The 21,072-nt window shown below is 45.8% G+C and overlaps 1 pseudogene; it reads left to right on the forward strand.

The window, feature by feature from the left end:
• Positions 1–8,019: 8,019 nt before the first annotated feature.
• On the forward strand, positions 8,020–12,826 carry LOC143672793 (golgin subfamily A member 2 pseudogene; annotated as a pseudogene).
• Positions 12,827–21,072: the final 8,246 nt, after the last annotated feature.

The following is a 21,072-nucleotide window of genomic DNA, read 5'->3' on the forward strand; positions in this document are numbered from 1 at the left end:
TTAATGATCTCAAATTCCAAAGAACACCATAAACATGCTGACTACAGCTAGAATGTAGACGAACTGAGAAAAACACATCTTTACAATAAGTGATAACCAAACATCTGGCAAAGAAGTGACATGGATGGCATGATGCTTGCCAGAGGGATGCCTCTTATAAAAACCCAGCTCTGGGCAGAGTCCCCCTGCAGAGAGCCCAGATCAGTCTACAGCCACCCTCTCGCTAGGGGCTCAGGTCCTTTAGGGATTAGGGGTGACTGCCACATGCCCTCTCCTTAGGAATTAGGGGTTGACCATGGCACGCCCCCTCCTTAGGGATTAAGGGTGACCACTGCACGCCCTCTCCTTAGGGATACTTTACCTGATTTTCCACAATGGTAATGTTTTGCAAAACTATAGTTCAATAGCACAGTCAGGATATGGACATTGATATAAACCATCTATGCTATTGATAATTCCCAGGCTTCACTTGTCATTTGTGTGTGTATCTGTGTTTCCTCCCATAGAATGTATCACTTGTAGTTCATGCATCCACCAGTTCCCTCACCATAAGCATCCCTTTATGGCTTCTTTATAAGCAAACCATCACTCTCTTCTGAGCCTTTCATCTCAAAGACCTGCAACTAGCCATATCTTATCACTTCTTCAAACTGTGCTGCCCAAATATGTTCCATAAATGAAAAAATGTATCACCTTTGGGAGCATAATTCCCAGAAATTCATTTAAGTTGGGAATATTAGCAACTCATTCCTTTTCACTATGGAGTTGTCTTCCACAGGATACATGTCCCACAATCTGACTACCAAGTTGAAGGACAGCTGGGCTGATTGCTGTTCATGGCTAGTATGAATAAAGTTACTATGAACATTGATATACAGATTTGTTTGCTGGATTATGCTTTTGTTTTCTACTTTCTCACCAAATATTTAATAGTATTAAGAAATTTGTAGAAGTTTAATATTTGAAATCTTCCCTAACACCTTGCAATTTTCCAACAAGTAAAAGAAATAAAGAAAATGCTATGAGTTTTTCACAAAACCACCTTTATTTTTAGCTTGCTAATGTTCCTAGAAATGCAATATGCCAAAAATGCATTGGCTTTTATAAACATAATTTAAAAGTTTACAGTTCTAAGGCCATAAAAATGTCCAACCTAAGGCATCCAGAGGAAGACACCTTGAATCAAGAATGAGCCAATGATCTTAGTTTTTTTCTGTCAGCTGGAAAGGTACATGGTGACATGTCCTGGCTTTCTCTCCCAGATTCTCTTTTTAAATAGCTACGATGGGTGCATTTTCTTTCTGCATCTCCAAAGGTTTCTGGGCTAATTTGAAAGGATGTATGTCCCCTATAAAAGCCATGTTTTAATCTAAATCCCATTTTATAAAGTCAGAATAATCCCTATTCAATACTATATGCTTGAAACTGTAATCAGATCATCTCCCTGGAGATGTGATTTAGTCAAGAGTGGTTATTAAGCTGGATTAGGTGATGACATGTCTCCACCCATTTGGGTGGGTTTTCACAAGTTTCTGGAGACCTATAAAAGAGGAAACATTTTCAAAAATGAAGGAGATTCTGAGAGAGCAGAGAATGCTGCAGCACCATGAAGTAGAGAGTCCATCCACCAGTGCTTTGGAGATGAAGAAGAAAAATGCCACCGGGAGGCACCATGTGCCATTCTAGATCAGAAAGGAACCCTGACTGTGTTTGCTATGAGCCCTTCAGTTGAGAGAGAAACTCTGAACTTTATCAGCATTCTTAAACCAAGGTATCTTAATCTGGATGCCTCAGATTAGACATTTCCATAGACTTGTTTAAATTCAGATATTTTCTCAGCCTGAGAACTGTAACCTATCAACTTAATCAATTCCCCTTTTTAAAAGCCATTCTGCTTGTGGTATACTTCATACTGGCAGTGAGCAAACTAGAACACCAGGTTTTCTCTATGTCCTTCAAACAAAAGTAACATATGCAATTGGTGAAATACTAAAGTAGACATGAGAATTTAGCTGTTTTCTATTGTCAGGCACTAAAGATATTTCCAAAAATGTAAAATGCTGCCACATTTCTCCTTAATATTTTGCACAGGCTTCTCATTAAAAGGCTTAGATGTCATCAAATCCTGGCAGCCAATAGGAATTGTTGGATGAGGGCAAAGAGGAGATCAGCTGCCGAGGAGGATGGACAGGGCGTGAGAGGCAGTTGTGTGTGAAGTGAAGGGCGGGCACAGACCTACTCACGGAGATTGGAAGGTCCTGTGGTAACATCTGGAAAGTTCTGGCCAAGTCCTGGACAGGAAGCCAAGGAGAAGGCTACTGTGTTGGTTTGAAAGAATGTATGTACCCTTGAGCAGCCATGTTTTAATCCTAATCCCATTTAGTAAAGGCAGCCATTTCTTCTAATCTCTATTCAATGCAATATGTTTGAGACTGTAATGAGATCATCTCCTGGAGATGTGACTAAAACAAGAGTGGATGTCAAGTTGGATTAGGTGATGACAGGTCTCCACCAATTTGGGTGGGTCTTGATTAGTTTCTGAAGTCCTATAAAAGAGGAAACATTTTGGAGAATGAAGGAGATTCAGAGAGAGCAGAGCAGAATGACATAGTCACAAGAAACAGAGTCTACAAGCCAGTGACCTCTGGAGATGAAGAAGGAAAATGCCTCCTGGGGAGCTTGATGAAACAGGAAACCAGGAGAAGAGGCTGGGAGATGACACCATGTACGCCATGTTCCTTTCAGATGAGAGAGGAACTCTGACTGTATTCACCATGAGCCTTCACACTTGAAAGAGAAACTTTAAACTTCATCAGGTTTCTTGAACCAAAGGATCTTTTCCTGGATGCCTTAGATTGGATATTTCTATAGACTTGCTTTAATTGGGACATGTTCTTGGTCTGAAAACTGGAAACTAGCAACTTATTAAATTCTCACTTTAAAAGCAATTCTGTTTCTAGCATGTTGCATTCCAGCAGCTAGCAAACTAACACAGCAAGTGAGGCCTTGGGACCATGCTGGGGAAAGGGGTGCTGTGTGATGGTGAGATGATGTGGCTGGCACTGGATGCAGCTGGGAGGGGTGGTGAGGCACACCAGGGACGAGGTGCAGTGTGGATCCCAAAAGGAAGGAGCTCCAATGGGGAGGGTAAGTCTGGGGGATGGTAGAAAGGGGAAAGGGATGGGTAGGAAAAGCTGGACACAATGTAGAATTACGAGAAGGACTTGGCGAGTATGAGCACTCCCCTTTTTTGCTCCCCATCTACCTCAAAAGTTGAGGACATGGTCGCATCTAGGGGAGGTCTGTGGTGGAGGAAGGTCCATGGGGAGTGGTGGAAATAAGCTACAGGGCTGTGGAGTAACTGACATCCTGCATGGGAAATGAAGAGCTACCAAGATGGGGACTGCAAGCACAAGAACGAGAGCCCACCCAGGAGTGGGAGGAGGGTGGAATGTCACACCTGCACTGGTAACCACAGTAAGTCAGCCAGGAGAGGACTCAAAGATCTAGAATCATCAATAGATTACTAACAGAAATAACAGAGCCAGTAGGCAGACACATAAATACAACATTAAAAATGTACTTTTGGGCGGGCCATGGTGGATCAGCAGCCAAGAATGCTCGCCTGCCACGTCAGAAGACCCAAGAACACTTCGCGGAGATGCCCATGTTAAAAAAAAATGAAAAAAAAGGACTTTCATAACTGTTACATTTCTGGTGAGAAAAAAATTGCTGACGTACAGAGGGTGCAGAGCACACACAGGGCTGGGAAAATCACCTTTGGGTTTGATTCCCACTCATACTTTTTCACTGCATCTCTTCAGTCATGAGCCTGCGATGCTGAACACAGAGCACTGCGTGGGAACTGCGTGGCAGGAGATGTCGGTGGCTCCAACACCCTCCAGTTCAAACATTCACCCGTTTGTGGTGGTGAAAATATTCCTTCATTAGGAGTTTCGGTCTTAAGAAACAAACTAGCACAAATGCAAAGGCTGGGGGCGGCTTTGAAGGCCGGGCTTCCTATTAGCACTTTTTCATTAAGAAGGAAAACCAAGGCGTCTAACCAGGTTGGTGCAGGAACTGCGGGACCAGAAGCTATGGTACACATTGCACTGTTGTCTGCCACCACAGCTAGCATGTGAGAATCCACAGCTGGGAGCTCCCAGGGGAACCCAGAAGCGAGTCAACATGTTCTCCCTGCTCACAGAGACTCCTGAGTTGGTGCTCAAAGTCTACCAGCTCCTATGCCTACAGAGGGCCATAGGTCGCTGAAAAAGATCAAGACCCAAAGTATATCGAGGTATTTACATGCAATGCAAACAGCAGAGGATCACTAAGAACACCACAAGGCAGACAGATAGAGGCCAAACTGATGACCAGGTTAAAACACCAGAGGAGACACAGACATTCCAACAACTAATCAGAGATGTTCGTATGACTCTACTTAATAAGCGGGAGAGCAAATGACATAAAGGAGAGCAAGAAGACAGTAGAAGACCATAGAGAGGAATTTGAAAGATACATAGAAAAAGAGCAGATATCACAGAGATTAAAGGCTCTGGTGACCACATAAAAAACATAGCAGAGATACACAGCACCAAATTTGAAGAGACAGATGAAAGAATAAGTGATCTAGAGGCCAGGATAACTGATTTCAAACACTCAAAACAGCAAATGGAGAAATGATGGTGAAATTTGAATTGGATCACAGGGAAACGATGGATAAAACAAAGCCCTGAAATATAAGAATCAACAGTTTCGAGAAGGAGAAGAGAAGGGTAAAGGGCTAGGAAGAATAGCTGAGAATAGAAATGGGAAAACCTGCCAAACCTTATAAAGCACATGAATATATAAGTCAAAGAAGCCCAATGAACTCCAAACAGAATAAATCCAAATAAGCCTTCCACAAGATACACACTAATCAGTCTGTCAAGTGTGGAAGAGAAGCAGAAAATTCTGAAAGTCACAAGAAAAAAAAACAATCTACTACATACTAGGGAAGCCACAAAAGAATGAGTTCAGACTACTGAGCTACTACCACGGAGGCAGGAAGGGAGCGGTGTGACACACTTAAGATGCTGAAAGAGATCATTCAGGGGGATTTGTCCTGCCTGGCGAGGGCAGGGGACTGTGTACGGCCAGATGTGGACAGGGGGTTTTGTCGTGCCGGGTGTGGGTAGGGGCTGTGTCCTGATTGGCATGGGCAGGTGACCATGTCCTGCAGGGTGTGGGCAGGGGGCTATGTTCTGCTGGGTGTTGGTAGAGGGCTGTGTGTGGGGTTCCAGCACCTCCACCCAGCCCGGAAGGCAAGCATCAGTGTGTAAGTTACAGGAGGGGGGAAGGGACGGCCCGCTGTACCGCCCTGGGTGGCAGGACCATGTCCACACCCAGCTGCCCAAGCCTACATGACCAGGATGGAGCCCACGTGCCTAGAACCCTGTCTACATGTCTGTACCCACATGCCCTGGAGAGCGTCCCTGGCAGCTGTGCCGGCCTGCAACAGTCCACATCCTGAAAAGGTCAAATTCCTGTGCAGGTTTCACTGCAAACAATTCACACCCCACCCAGGGCCCACCAGCTACCAACGTACAAGACCTCGACCCCATTCAGGGAAGCACAAGGCCACACGGACGGCACTGGTCACCGTAGCAGATCAGTCAGAGCTGGAGCCCAAAGATCTAGAACCATCAACAGTAGTTTACTAACAGAAACAAAGAGAACCAGTTTGAAGATACATAAACACAACATTAAAAATGGGCTTTAATAACTTACATTTCCGGTGAGAAAAAAATAACTGACATCCAGTGGGTGCGGAGCAGTTGCAGGGCCGGGGAAGCCGCCCTCGGGTGCGACCCCAGCACTAGTAATTTTCCAGTTGCTACTCTTCAGCCACGACCCTACACTTCCGGACACTGAGCACTGCGGGGGAACTGCATGGCGGGGGATGCCGGGGTGCTGAGTCCCTCCAGTTTCAACAATCACCCCCTTCGGGCAGTGAAATTATTCCTTTATTAGGAGCTTCTGCTTAAGAAAAGAGCCGGCACAAATGCCAAGGCTGGGGTCGGCGTTGAAGGTTGGCCTTCCTCCTAGCACTTTTCCATTCAGAAGCTAAACCCAGACGTCTGCCCAGGCTGGGGCAGGCACCGTGCGACAAGAAGCCACAGTGCACTTTGCATTACTGCCTGCCCAAACAGCTAGCTTGGGAGAATCCACAGCCGGGAGCTCCCACGGGGGACCCAGAAGCCAGTCAACCTGTTTCGCGTGCACACACAGACCCCTGAGCTGGTGCCAGAGCCTACCATGCCCCTCTGCCTAAAGAGGCCCGTAGGCCTAAGGAGTGCCCGGATGGGGAGGTAGGGATGGGGCAGTGAGCCACGCTGAGCCACATCAAAACATACCGAGTGCCAGGCTCGGCCCCGCTAATGACATAAAGGTGAGCAAGAAGACACTGGAAGAGCATCAAGTAGAGTTTGAAAGAATACATAGAAAAACAACAGATCTCACAGAGGTAAAAGATACTGTTGACTAAATTAAAAATATCCTGGAGACACACGACAGCAGCTTTGAAGAGGCAGAGGAAAAAGCAAGCTGGAAGAAATGACCACTTAACTCAAATGCACAAAAGAACAAGTGGCCAAAAAGACGGATACCCTGGAACTGGACCGCAAGGAAATGAAGAGCACAGAGCACGTAAATATAAGAATCGCTGGTGCCCCAGAAGGAGAAGAGCTGAGTAAAGGGCTAGAAGATTAGTTGAGGAGATAATGGGGGAAAGCACTCCAGCCCTTAGAAAGCACGTAAATATGCAAAGAAAAGAAGCCCAATGAAGCACAGACATGACAAATCCAAAGAAGCCTACTCCAAGACATATACTCGTCAGACTGTCAAATGCTGAAGAGAGGCAGAAAGTCCTGAAAGCAGCAAGAGAAAAGTGACCTATCACATACAAGGGAAGACACAGAAGACTGAGTTCAGACTACTCAAGAGGCACCATGGAGGTGAGAAGGCAGTGGTATAATATGTTTAGGATCCTGAAAGAGAAAGACTTTCCAGCCAAGAATTCTTTACCCAGCTAAGCTGCACTTCAAAAGACGAGTGGATAAACGAAACGTGATACGTACGTTTGATGGGGTATTATGAAGCACTTAGATAAGATGATGTCCCAAGGCATATGACAGGGTGGGCCACAGTGACTCAGTGGCAGAGTCCTCACCAGCCATGCCGGAGACCCGGGTTGGATTCCCAGCGCCTGCCCATGCGAAAACTAAAGACAAACACACACAAAAAAAACACATGACAATGTGGATGAAAGTGGAGGACATAATGTTGAGTGAAAGAAGTCTGAGACAAAAGGGCAGATGCCATATGATTTTCTCATTGTGGCTTCGATAAAGCCACCAGTGTTTTGGAGCAGCTAGAAGGAAAAATCTGAGATGAGGGTATGGTGGCCCTCATGACAAACTCTGGGACCAGTCCCGTAGCTGCTTGTTGAAGTGTGGTCTGAGATTATTGAGTTTTCTTTCTTTGCTTTGCATATATATATGCCATATTTTACAAAAGAAGATAAAAAGAATAACTATAGGCAGCTATAGTACCATTAGATAAAACAAATTCCTGAAATCAAAAATTGGAAAATGTTTGTAACAAAGTCACTACTATAGCCAAGCTCATATCTGAAATTACTTTCTACTTGATATTTTGAGAATGTATACTTTTCACTGTTAATCATATGGGATTGAAGATAATGTATAATATTTACAATCCAAGAAGCTTTCATATCTGTATCTATAGATTTTTCCTTCCTTCCTTTAATTTTAAATTGGTTCATGAAGCTTACAGTGCAAACACAGGTTTCACAATCATTATTTGGATACTCGATTTAAATATGCCTAAGTTTAGGCTAATGAAGAGATTCATTTTCGGTGGTTCTAAGTGTATTGTTTGTTTCTGAAATTTTTCTTTTTTAAATGTCTGTATCTCCTTCATTCTTAAAGGACACTTTTTCTTTGGATGCAGAATTCCATACAGACTGCTTCCTGTTTGGACAATGAAGAGTCCACTGTCCTTTGGCGTCTGTTGTTTTCTGCTGAAGGGTGAGCTGCCAGTTTAATTGTTCATTTTGCACTACTCTTCTTCTCCTGGAAGCTTTTCAGATTTCCTCCGCCTAGGGTTTTCTGCAGCTTTACCATATCGCTGGGACTGGATTTTAATTTTAACTTTGGAATGAATGAATTAATTTAATTCATTCATTTAAATGAATTCGATTAATTCATTCATTCTCCCTTCTCACTCCCCGCCTACCTCCGGAGCCCAGGACCTGGTCCCCGTCTCGGGGAGGTCTGGGGTGGAGGAAGGTCCAGGGTGAGAGGCGGAGATGGGCCTCAGGGCTGTGGAGAAACTGACACCCTGCGTGGGAAATGAAGAGCCGCCAAGTTGGGAACCGCAAGCACCCTGAGGGGAGCCCACCCGGGAGTGGGAGGAGGGAGCGACTGTGCCCCGCCCCTGGGGGTGGGGGCTGACAGCTCTTGGCCCCACCCCCCAGAGGTGGGCAGAGACAATGGTCCCGCCCCTCCCCCCAGAGTGGGTGGAGACGACTCTGCAGGTGGCCTCCATTGTGAGCTCACCCTCCAGGCCCCGCCCCCTTTCCCATCAATCTTCTCATCGCCCAATAGGCTGGGAGAATGAGGCCACGCCCACATTCCATGCTGCCTGGCACCTCCCTGGCCCCTCCCTTCCCTGGCTCAGTCCCACATCGCTGCGGTAGCTAGTGGATGCAAGTTCACAGTGGTTGCTGGATTAGACGATGGCGCTCCCACGACCCTTTCCCCTGTCCGAGATGTCGGAAGAAGCCCGACGGCAGAAATTGGCTGCGCTCGGGAAAAAGTTCCGCGCGATTCCCCTTCCCGAGATGTCGGAAGAAGCCCGACAGCAGAGTTTGGCTAGGGCCAGAAAAATGTTACGTGAATTTCAGCTGAGGAACAACCTCCCCATTCCACCAAGAGCAAAGAAGAAAACAGCGACCAAAGTTGGCCCTGAAACACCAACATCTGGTGGCCACTTGCCTGAGGATGTGCCCAAAGACCGCGCCACTCCTGCTTCACCTGCCGATGACACCACCCCTCCTGGCAGTGCCCATCCCGCCTGTGCTAGTTCTCCATGTACTAGTGGCATGGCATCACCTGAGAACTATGATGCCGAAAGGAGTCCTCTTCCCTCGGAGGAAAGCAAGACCCTGTCCTCTACTGACAGCCTGCAACAGGTTTCACGACCCCTTCACGGGCTCCTGCCTGAGTCCTCATCCAACATCAGCGGGAAGGACCAGACATCCTCAAATGACATGAAGAATCCAGAGAGCCGATACCAAGACCTATCACTAGGCCTGGATTCCAGCAGTCCTACACACAATCAACTCACAAAGAAGACACAAGAGTTGAACCAAGAAAAACAAGATGCTTTGGATCAACTGGAGATAGTCAAACAAGACTTCGAACAAGAGTTAATGAAGGAGCAAGGAGCTCTAAGACAACAGCTGCAAGAACACACTCAGACAATTGAGATTCTACTGTCTGAGAAGTTGGCGTTACACACGGCCCTTGTGCACGCTCAACAGGCTCTCAGACAGAAAGCAGGAGAGGCAGAGGCTCTTGCAAATCGCTTGCAGTCTTCAAGGCGACGTGTAAGTGAGCTGGAGCAGACACTGAGCGATGTCTCCGCTCAGCAGAAGCAGGCGGACAAGACCAACCAAGAGCTAACCGAAGAACATGAGAACCTGAAAATAGAGCTCTGCACACAAACCAAAAGCAATGAGGCCCTGAAGCAACGTAACTCAGAGTTAGAAGAGAAACTTCGGGTTCTGCTCATGGAAAAGTCAGCCATGCAGCGAGGGATGGACGAGCTGCACAAGGAGCTGCAGATGAGGGAACTTGCAAAACCGCCACCACTGCAACCTGGAGGTCTCAACGACAACCAGCAGCTACCGCAGACCCTGGAGGAGCGGGCAACCCCACCCCAGAAGCCCCCAGCCGGGCCCTCCGAGATGGAGCAGCGGCTGCAAGGCGAGGCCAACGAGCTGCAGAAGAAACTAGAGCACCTAGCAGGGCAGCTGCAGGCCCAGGTGAAGGGCAATGAGGCCCTAAGTCGTCTGAATCAGGAGCAGGAGGTGAGGCTGCTGCAGCTGGAGCGGGAGGCTGAGCTCTGGGAAGAGCAGGCGGCAGATCGCAAACACATTCTGGAGACCGTGGAGAGCGACCGCGTCACCATCAGCCGTGCTCTGTCCCAAAACCGTGAGCTCAAGGAGCAGCTGGAAGAACTACAGAATGGCTTTATCAGGCTGAGCAATGAAAATATGGAGGTGACCAGTGCCCTGCATTCAGAACGGTATGTTAAGAAAGAGCTGGCCAAGAAGCTGGGAGAGCTGCAGGAACACCTGGAAGAACTCAAAGAGACGATGGAACTCAAGAGCAAAGAGGCGCAGGCTTTGCAAGAGCAGCGTGACCAGTACCTGAGCCACCTGCAGCAGTATATAGTTGCCTGTCAGCAGCTCGTGGCTGCCTATCAGCAGCTAGCCACCGAGAAGGAGATGCTGCAAAAGGAGTTAGTGCTGCAGACCCAGCGAGTGGAAAAGCTGCAGCACGAGGAAGCTCAGAGCCAGGCTATGGCTGAGATGATGTGCCAGGAATTGCAGGGGACTCAGGAGCGCCTGGAAGCTGCCAGCCAACAGAACCAACAACTGCAGACCCCGTCGGGCCTCATGACTCTGCCTGGGGAAGGAAATGCCGTAGAGAGTGAGCAAGAAGAGGAAGATGAGCAGCCTCCACAGCTGAGCATCCCTGAAGACCTAGACAGTCGAGAGGCCATGGTGGCACCTTTAAAGTCGGACCTAGCTAGTGCTAAAGAAGAGGCGGCACGTCTTCACAGGCAGCTGAAGGAGCAAAAGCGACGCTGCCAGCACCTGGCTCGTCAGGAGACCTCATCCCGGTGTGAGCCAGAGGCGTCCCCTCCCACTGGGACCGGTGGGGAGAGTGCATCAGGGGACATTAATCAGGCTCTGCAAGGGGCTATGAAGAAGCTGCAGCACTGCTTTGCTGAAATTATGCAAGATCAACTAGATCTGAAGGATCAGATGGAAGAGCTTGAACATCGCTGCCTGCAGCTATCTGCACAGATAGACACAATTGGTGAGTGCATTGCCCTCCACCAAAATCAGAGGGCAGTGATGAAGGAGCATCACCGTCTACAGGAGGACATTAGCTGCATAGCAAATGACAAGGGAGACATGATGGTGCCACTGCTCGAGATGCTCGAGCGCAACAAAACCCTTGTTGGTGAGCACAAAGGACAGCGCGGCATGTTTCTGGCAGCTGCCCAGAGCCCTGCTGCTCAGGACACAACAGCGTCCCCAGCCCCCCAGGAGCTTGGAGCCGACAACGGACAGGACCTTCCCGAGGGGAACCTGGCAGATGACGTGGGATCTGTTAAGGGAGCGGCCCTCCGAGGAAAAACTGTTCCCGAGACTTCCCCTGCCCAGCAGAAAATGCAACTGCTACATGAGACTCAATACACCCAGGATCACCATGGCCAGGGCGATAATCCCTGCATCCCCTTCTTCTACCAGGCTGAGAAGTATGGAGAAGCCAAGGTTCTGGTCATCTAAGCCTGTCTCTGGCCCCCACTTTATCCCTAACACTCTTTCCCCACCCCCTTTCCTGACCCCCTTTCCTACCACCCTTTATCTCTACAATAGCAAAGTGGGGACCCTGAGGGCCTCCCTTCAGCCCCTTAGACCCCTTGCTACCTTGGCCAGGATAGGACAATGTTTTAATTTCTGGGCTATCAATATTTAGTCCTAAGAAAATTAAAAGAAAAAAAACAAAAAAAAAACAAACAAAAAATGTTTTAAACATGAAAAAAAAAAACTAAAAAAATGTATATATAAAGAAAGCAGGACATTTTCTTGTAGAAACCTGCTTGATGACGTCAGGCCTTTGACTCTCCAGGTAGAAGAAGTACTGACGTGCAACTCGAGAATTAATGGGGATGAGCTGTAGACTTCCTTCCACCGCAGAAGGAGCATAATTGGTCTTTTTGGAATAAATGGAAGTCTCCAGCACATAAACTCTCATGCCCAGAACTACCAATCTGTCACCTTAGAACAAGGGACTCATCCAACCCCTGTTTAGAGGGGTGGATTCGGTCTTTATCCTCAGGGGCTCAGATGCCCCCTCTTAAGAGGCACCGGTGGGCACACTGGTGCCGTTTACTTCAGCTTCTCTTTTGGGCAGTATTTACACATTTATGCAGGCAAGGGCATGGGCTGGTGGCAAGAGCGATGCCCCCTCAGAGTGTAAAGACTGCAACTGTGGGACATTTTGTATATCCTGGAGGCAGGACAGCACCCTGTTGAACAGCGGAGGCTGGGGCTGGGTAATGGAGTCTGGTGCTTTATTGATATATGGGGAAACTTCTTCATTGATCTACTGAAACTTCTTTATTGATATATGGAAAAGCACAGAGGAACGAGGTGGGAATAGGGTCTGCACCCAAGTGAGAATAGCAACTCTATGCATTCATACCTGGTACAGTACAGAAGAAAGAGGGGGAATAGTGTGTTTTACCCTAGTGATACTGATTATTTTTACTTTCACTTCACTGTTCATTCTCAGTAAACAGGTTCTGCCCACAAAGAAATGTTAAGTGAACATGTAATGGATTTATTAACTTAATCTGTAAAAAAAACTTTGCCAGTATGCTCCCTTCCCCATCCTGCCATCACACCCTCCCCCAGTAATCTGGAATCTGTTATCTCTGTGAATTTACCATTTCCAGTAAACACAACTATCATAACATTTTTGTCCTTGTGTGTCTTCCTTGTCACACTGAACATGATATTTCAAGATTTTTCCATGTCGTAGCACATCTCATAACTTCAGCTTTTCTCATGGCCAACGACATTCTGTGGTGTGCATGTGTACTCATTTTGTTGATCCATTCACTTGTGGATGGACGTCTGTGCTCCCCTTTTTGGCTAATGTCAACGATGCTGCCATGAACACTGGTGTTCAAGTGAAAAAAATATTAAAATGAACAAATACTGGGCAGCAGCTTTCAATAAAAGATAGCCTTTAGGGTTTGATTTGGGGAGGGCAAAAAATGTCAAAAGCTGTCAGGTTTGAACACTATGTTAAATAGGTTACTGTGACACAATAGTTGGTTGCTTATTTAATGGAAGTGACTACACAAAGTCTTCTAAATTAATGGATGGTAAGGTCAACCTAAACCTCAACAAGGAATTTTATTCTGATGTGGCACAGACCCTTTGTCTTCTAGTCAGAGTACTCAGAGCACTTTCCTTCCATTCAAGAAGAGCTTATTCTAGCCTTCCACTAAGATCAGACCAATCACCTGCATTATCTTAACAGGGAAAACTAAACTCCAGTTCTTTATGGATACGCCGTTGACGCAAAAATCTCTTGCAAAATATTGCAAACAAGCCTATCAGTTTTGGGGGTAGCATTGAGTACATCCAACAATTCCCTCTCACAACCTTCTCCAACTTTCCTTATCGAGACAGCTCTCACCTAACACACTGGAACCAGGCATTTACGAAACCACACTCCCTTAGTCAAGTTCATCAACTTCTACTCAGCACTGACCACCAAAACCAAAATTCACTTCAACACACTTCCTCAACTCTCCGTGTTCACCCATGGTTTGCCTTCCACATTCTCCAGTCAAAGCTACACCCCTTTCTCTAACAAAGCATTTCCTGAATACTTCACACACACACACACACACACCTACCTCAAGTTACCAAAAACATCTACAATACTGTCTTGAGACATCAGGGGGCTCAAGGGCACTGGCCCCATGGTGGCTCAAAGCTCAGGGGGAGGAAGGGGGCTTGCTAGGAGGCATGAGGGCCAAATACTTGGGTGGCTCTGGGGTCTGGCAGGCTGGGGCAGAGTGGGTGGGGCAGAGGGAGCCTGAGGAGGAGCTGGAAAAGAGCCAGGAGCCCAGCTGTGCCCAGCAGAGGCCCAAAAGTCCTGGGAGCAATGTGAGCCCATTCACGGGGGAAATCAAGGCCGCCTCTGTATGTTTCAGGCCCATCCTGACGAAGCGGCCCAGGCAGAGGAGGCCGGGAGGCTTTGGGGACAGCAGGCACACAGAGACCCTGAGACTGAATTCACCCACTTCATCCTTCCCTTGCGGCAGTCCTTTCCAAAGTCCTTTCCCCACCCTTCCCACAAAGGAAGGCTGCCATGCTGTCCACTGCTGAGCAGCTGATGCCAGACCCGGGAGCTGATAGCAAAGGGAGAGGGGCCCCACACATGTCCCCTCCCCACAGAGTGTCCCGGACAAACACCGGCTCCTGTGCCAGGACAGCGTCGGGGCTCACGCGTCAGGAGCCAGGTCTCAGGGACCCTAGGAGACTACCAGGGGTGACAGGCAGTGGACACGACAGGGGACTGACTGCGAGCCTCAGCCAGTCTCGTCGGGGGGCAACAGGGTCAACAACGGGGACGATGTCACGGGGTGTCCACGTGCCCGAGAACACCCTCAGGGGCTGCATGGGGCACACGCAAGCTCTGCTGAGGCCTCTGGCCCCACAGCCATCACCGGGCTACAGGGACAGCGCAGGGAGGGCTCACAGAGGCCCCTTTCCCAGGACGCCAGCAGAGCCTCCTGCCTGCTGCAGAAACGCATCCAACACGGCCCCGCCTCTTGGCCACAGCATCTCACAGGAGCCACCACGTTGGCTCTATGTTTGTTTAAGTGCTGGCAACAGCAGAGCTCACGGCTGTGGTGAGGAAACAGCACTTTTGCCGGGAACAACCGATAAGTGAGAGAGGAGACAAGACCCCCAGACAGGAAGCTGCCTGCACAGGGACGCAACAGGGCTGTGCTGGACGTCAAGGGACACGACGGGGCCATGGCAAATGCCGAGGGGATACACTGGGGCTGTGCTGGACACCGAGGGAGACGATGGGGTGGTGCTGAACATCAAAGAACCATCACAGGGCTGTGCTGGACAGCAAAGGGACATGATGGGACTGTGCTGGACGCCAAGGCACGGTGGGGCCATGCCAGACACCAGGCGACACAACAAGGTCATACCAGGCACCAAGGGGCACGATGGGGCCATGCCAGACACAGACCGAGATGAGGGATGGATGCCGAGGGAACTGAGAGATGGACACCAGGGGACATGGGGCCGTGTTGGAAGCTGAGGCAACAGACACATGCACGCTACTGCATCTGGGAAAAAACTGAAGTTTCCCCACGAAAGCATCAGGCTGTTGTTGCCAGGAGGTGCTTACTCTCTCACACACGTTTGAAACTGTTCGCCATAGTACAGCTTCTATAGTCCCATTTATCTGTTTTTTCTTTTGTTTTTTGTGCTTTGGGTATATTTAGGAAGCTACCTCCTATTAATAGGTCTTGAAGATGTTTTCTTGCGTTTTCTTCTAGGAGCTTTATGGTCCTAGTACTTATATTTAGGTATTTGATCTACTTTGAATCCATTTTTGTACAGAAGGTTAAGGTAAGGGTTCTCTTTCGTTCTTTTGGCCATTGATATCCAGTTCTCCCATGCCCATTTATTGACAACACTATTTTGTCCCTATTTAGTAGAGTTGGGAGCCTTGTCGAAAATCAGTTGACCATAAATTTGACAGTCTGTTTCTGCACTCTCGATTCAATTCCATTGGTCAGTACTTCTGTCTTTGCATATACCATGCTGTTTTGACCAGTGTGACTTTATAATAAGTTTTAAAGTCCAGAAATGTTAATCCTCCCACTTCATTCTTCTTTCTGAGGGTGCTTTTAGCTATTCGGGGTTTCTTTCCCTTCCAGATGAACTTGGTAAGTAGCTTTTCCAAGTCTTCAATGTAGGTTATTGGAATTTTGATTGGTACTCCCTTGAATCTGTAGATCATTTTGGGTAGAATTGACATCTTAACTATATTTAACCTTCCTGTCCCTGAGCAGGGTATGGCTTTCCACTTATTTAGATCTTTGATTTCTTTTACCAATATTATGTAGTCCTTTATGTCCCTAGTTAAGCTCATTCCTAAGTACTTGATTCTTTTAGTTGCTATTTTGAATGGGATTTTTTCCTTAACTGACTCCTCAGCTAGCTCATTGCTTGTGTATAGGAATGTTACTGATTTGTGCACATTAATTTTATATCCAGCCACCTTGCTGAATTTATTACCGCAAGTAACTTTGCTTTAGATTTCTCTGGATCTTCCAAGTATTGTATCATATCACCTGCAAATAATGAGAGTTTTACTTCTTCCTTTTCAAGTTGGATGCTTTTTATTTCTTTGTCCTGCCTGATTGCTCTAGCTAGGACTTCTAGCACAGTGTTGAATACTAGTGGTGACAGTGGGCATCCTTGTCTTGTACCTGATCTTAGGGGAAGGCTTTAAGCTCTCTCCATTGAGTATGATACTAGTTGTTGGTTTTTCGTATATTCCTTTTATCATATTGAGGTAGTTACCTGTGATGCCTATCTTTTGGAATGTTTTTATCAGAAAAGGATGCTGAATTTTGTCGAATCCTTTTTCAGCATCAATCAAGATGATCATGTGACCTTTCCTTTTTGATTTCTTAATGTGCTGTATTACATTAATTGATTTTCTTGTGTTGAGCTATACTTGCATTCCTGGTATATATTCCACTTTGTCATGGTGTATTATTCTTTTAATGTGATGTTGGATTCAATTTGCTAATATTTTATTGAGAATTTTTGCATCTATGTTCATTAGGAAGATTGGTATGTAGTTTTCCTTTCTTATAGCATCTTTACCTGGTTTTGATATTAAAATGATATTAGCTTCATAAAATGAATTAGAATTCCTTTTTCCTCATTTTTTTGGAAAAATTTGAACAGAATTGTTGTTAGTTCTTTCTGGAATGTTTGATAAAATTCCCCTGTGAAGCCATCTGGTCCTGGACTTTTCTTTGTTGGAAGATTTTTGATGACTGATTGAATCTCTTTACTTGTGATTGGTTTATTGAGATCTTCTATTTCTTCCTGAGTCAGTGTAGCTTGTTTGTGCGTCTCCAGGAATTTGTCCATTTCATCTAAGTTGTCTAGTTTGTTGGCGTATGGTCATTCATAGTATCCTCTTATGACTTCTTTTATTTGTTTAGGGTCTCTGGTAACGCACCCCTTCTCATTTTTTATTTTATTTATTTGCATCCTCTCTCTTTTTTTGTCAGTCTTGTTAGTGGCCTATCAATTTTATTGATCTTCTCAAAGAACCAACTTTTGGTTTTATTGATTCTTTCTACTGTTCTTTTGTTCTCCCATTCATTTATCTCTGCTTTGATCTTTGTTATTTCTCTTCTATTTGCTTTGGGAGTAGTTTACTGTTCTTTTTCAAGTTCTTCCAGGTTTGCTGTCAAGGCCTCGATTTTTGCTCTTTCTTGTTTTTTAATATAGGCATTTAAGTCAACAGATTTCCTTCTCAGCACAACCTTTGCCGAATCCCTTAAGTTCTGATAAGTTGTCTCATTTTCATTCATCACCTGATGGCTGCTGATTTCTCTAACAATTTCATCTTGGACCCACTGATTGTTTAGCAATGTGTTATCTAATCTCCATATATTTGTGAATGTTCTCATTCTTTGGTGATTATCGAGATCCAGCTTCATCCTATTGTGATCAGAGAAAGGCTTTGAATAATTTCAGTATTTTAAAATTTATATAGAACTGTTTTGTGCCCCAACATATGATCTATCCTGGAGAATATTACACTAGCAGTGGAGAAGAATGTATAACCTTGTGCTTTGGGGTATAATCACCTATGTATTTCTATTAGGTCTAATTCATTTATCAAGTTATTTAACTTCTCTATTTCCTTATTGATCTTCTGTCTGGTTGTTCTATCTATAGAGGAGAGTGGTGTGTTGAAGTCTCCTACTGTTATTGTTGAAACATCTATTGCTCCCTTCAGTTTTGCCAATGTCTGTTTCATGTTCTTTGAAGCTCCTTGATTGGGAGCATAAACATTTATCATTGTTATATCTTCTTGGTGAATTGAGCCTTTAAGTAGTTTCCTCTTTGTCTCTTATGATATCACTACATGTAAAGTCTATTTTGTCCGATGTTAGTGTAGCTACTCCTGCTTTCTTTTGGTTACAACTTGTGTGGAAAATCTTTTTCTAGCCTTTCACTTTCAGTCTATTGTATCCTTGTGTCTAAGATGAGTCTCTTGTAAGCAGCATATAGCTGGATTGTTTCTTTATCCATTCTGCCAATCTGTATCTTTTAATTGGTAAATTTACTCCTTTAACATTCAAAGTTATTACTGAAAATGTGTGTCTTGATTCCACTGTCTTATCTTTTTAATTTTATTTGTCAGATCTATATATTCTTTTCCCTCTTTCTCTTTGTCTTCTTTAAATTACCCTTAGTGGTACTCTTCAATTCTGTGCCCTCCTCCAGACTTCCCTCTCCTGTCTTTTTTTTTAGCTGGCAGAACTCCTATTAGTATTTCTTGTAGGGCCGATCTCTTGTTGACAACATCTTTCAGGACTACTTTGTGAAAGCTTTAATCTCCCCATCAAGTTTAGTTTGGTATGCACTTTTTTTTTCTTGTTTATTTGTTTTTTGGCATGGGCAGGCACCAGGAATTGAACCCGGGTCTTCAGCATGGCAGGCAAGAACTCTGCCACTGAGCCACCATGGCCCACCCCACCCCCTCAATTTTAAAGGACATGGCTGGAAATCTGTCTCTTTCAGGATCTTGAATATATTATACCACTGCCTTCTCGCCTCCAGGGTACTAGTTGAGTAGTCAGAATTCTGTTTTATTTAATTTCTGTTTATGTAGTAGATTGTTTCTCTCTTGCCTCTTTCAGGATTTTCTGCTTCTCTTTTGACAGACTGATTAGTATGTGCCTTGGGCAAGTCCCGTTTGGATTTATTCTGTTTGAAGTTCTTTGGGTTTCTTTGACTTGTCTATTTATGTCCTTTATGAGGGTTGGGAAGTTTTCCACCATGATATCCTCAACTACTCTTCCTAGCGCTATACTCCTCTCTTCTCCTTCTGGGGCACCAGTGATTCTTATATTTGTGCGCTTCGTTTTGTCTATCAATTCTGAGTTCCCATTCATTTTTTTCCATCTTTTTTGCCATTTGCTGTTTTGAGTCTTTGAAATCAATTATCCTATCCTCTATATCACTTATTCTTTCTTCTGTCTCTTCAGATCTGATGTTGTGTGCCTCTAGTATGTTTTTTATTTGGTCAACAGAGTCTTTAATCTCTGTGTTTTCCGCTGTTTTTCTATTTATACTTTCAAATCCCTCTTTGTGCTTTTCTACTGTTTTCTTGATCTCCTTTGCTACCTACTTGTTTTATTAAGTAGAGTTGTATGAACATCTTTGATTAGTTCCAGTGTCTATCTCCTCAGCTGTTTTAATTTGGTATTTAGGCAGGGCCATATCTGTCTGCATTGTGATGTGCTTAGTGATCTTCTCTGTCTTCATCGCTGGTAGATATCTTGATTATTTACTTTGGGAGTTGATTTCTTTTAGTAGTCTAAGGCCTTGTGTTTGTGGGATGGTTGTACAGCAGGGAGCAGGGCAAGGGGTGGAGCACTCAGTATGATAATTTGTTTCAGGACAGGTAATGGGCCTAGATTGGGGGTGTTACACTGGTGCTTGTGAACATGTGTGCCCAGTGGCCCGGGAGGATATAGCTGTGCAGGTGTACTGATCTGGGGGACATAACCCTGGTGTGCACTGGTCTATGGCATGGGGCCTTTTGTGCGCATGCATAGAGCTGTGGCAGCAGGTTGGTATTATTCCTTCATGGATTGGGGGCATATGTGACCCAGCTGTGCAGGTCGGCTCTTAGAGCTGGGAAGTGAGGCTGAGGGCTGTGTGCACGCATGGTTCTAGGACTGCTGTAACATGTAGTTTCCAGAGCTGAATGACATGATTGGGGGTCCGTGTGCATGCATGGGCCTGGGAGTGCTACAAACGCATGTGCTGAGCTCAGGGAGGGTGGGGTGAGGCTGTGCCACACAATGGGCAGGGGAGTGGGGGAGGGATTGGAGGTATCCTAGGTATGGAGGTTAGTGCCTGTGACATTTATGCACTGGTAACACCCTGCAGGGAACAGGGAGGGGGGTAGTGCTTGGGAGGGGGGTAGGAGAGTTGGGTTGTGCTGCACTCTGGGTGGGGATGGGGGGCAGGTACGTGCACTGAGGACTGGTGGGGTGGGTCACATGGAATTGGAATGGGTGAGGTGGTTCAGGTGCATGGAGTATGGGGTGAGTCACTGGTCATGGGGCTGCCCCAGTGAGGGTAGTGCGCCCAAGGAATGCGGCCTGGCTTACCTCCTAGTCCCGTATACCTGTGCTCTCCCACGGGCTCCGCTGCTCTGTGCCTCCACTCCAGGCTCCAGCCCTCTGCCTCTCAGTTCCTCGGCCTCTGCACTCAGGGTTGCCACACATGGTGCAGAAGGTTCTCCCAGGTCAGCCGCACTCCCAAATTGCTGCCTCAGTCACCCTCTTATCCCTTCTCTATTTGTTCATTTTTAGAATTTTTTTTAATTAACCAGTATTTTAGATGTAAGCCTTGGTCATTATATATGTTACATTTATCTCCTCGAGCTATTTGTCTTGCCTCTTTCTCTATTAATGGAACCTTTTGATTAACAGAAATTGTTAATTTTAATGCAGTTCAGCTTATTAAACTTCTGCTTTTTGGTTAGTAATTTTCATGTCCTGCTTATGAAACCATAAGGATAATTTTCCTGCTTTATCTTCTGGAGGCATTGTTGTTTTTACCTTTGATGATTAGATCTAAAATCCTTATGGATTTGGGCAGATGGCATTTTTGTGTGTGTAAGATGAGGATAGAATACCTTATTGGATATGCAGTTCACCAAGTACCATTTATTGTCACTACTTTCAGCCAGCCATTGCAGCCATAAAAATAAACTTCCTCTCAAATAGTAATATTATGCCATCAGAGTAAGCATTAAATACTTACTGAAGGTACTCCTGTAAATATCTAGTGGTGGTTTGATTTTCAAATTTTAAGAAATTTACATT

Source organism: Tamandua tetradactyla, assembly GCF_023851605.1.
Source record: "Tamandua tetradactyla isolate mTamTet1 chromosome 15 unlocalized genomic scaffold, mTamTet1.pri SUPER_15_unloc_3, whole genome shotgun sequence".
Lineage (NCBI taxonomy): Eukaryota > Metazoa > Chordata > Mammalia > Pilosa > Myrmecophagidae > Tamandua > Tamandua tetradactyla.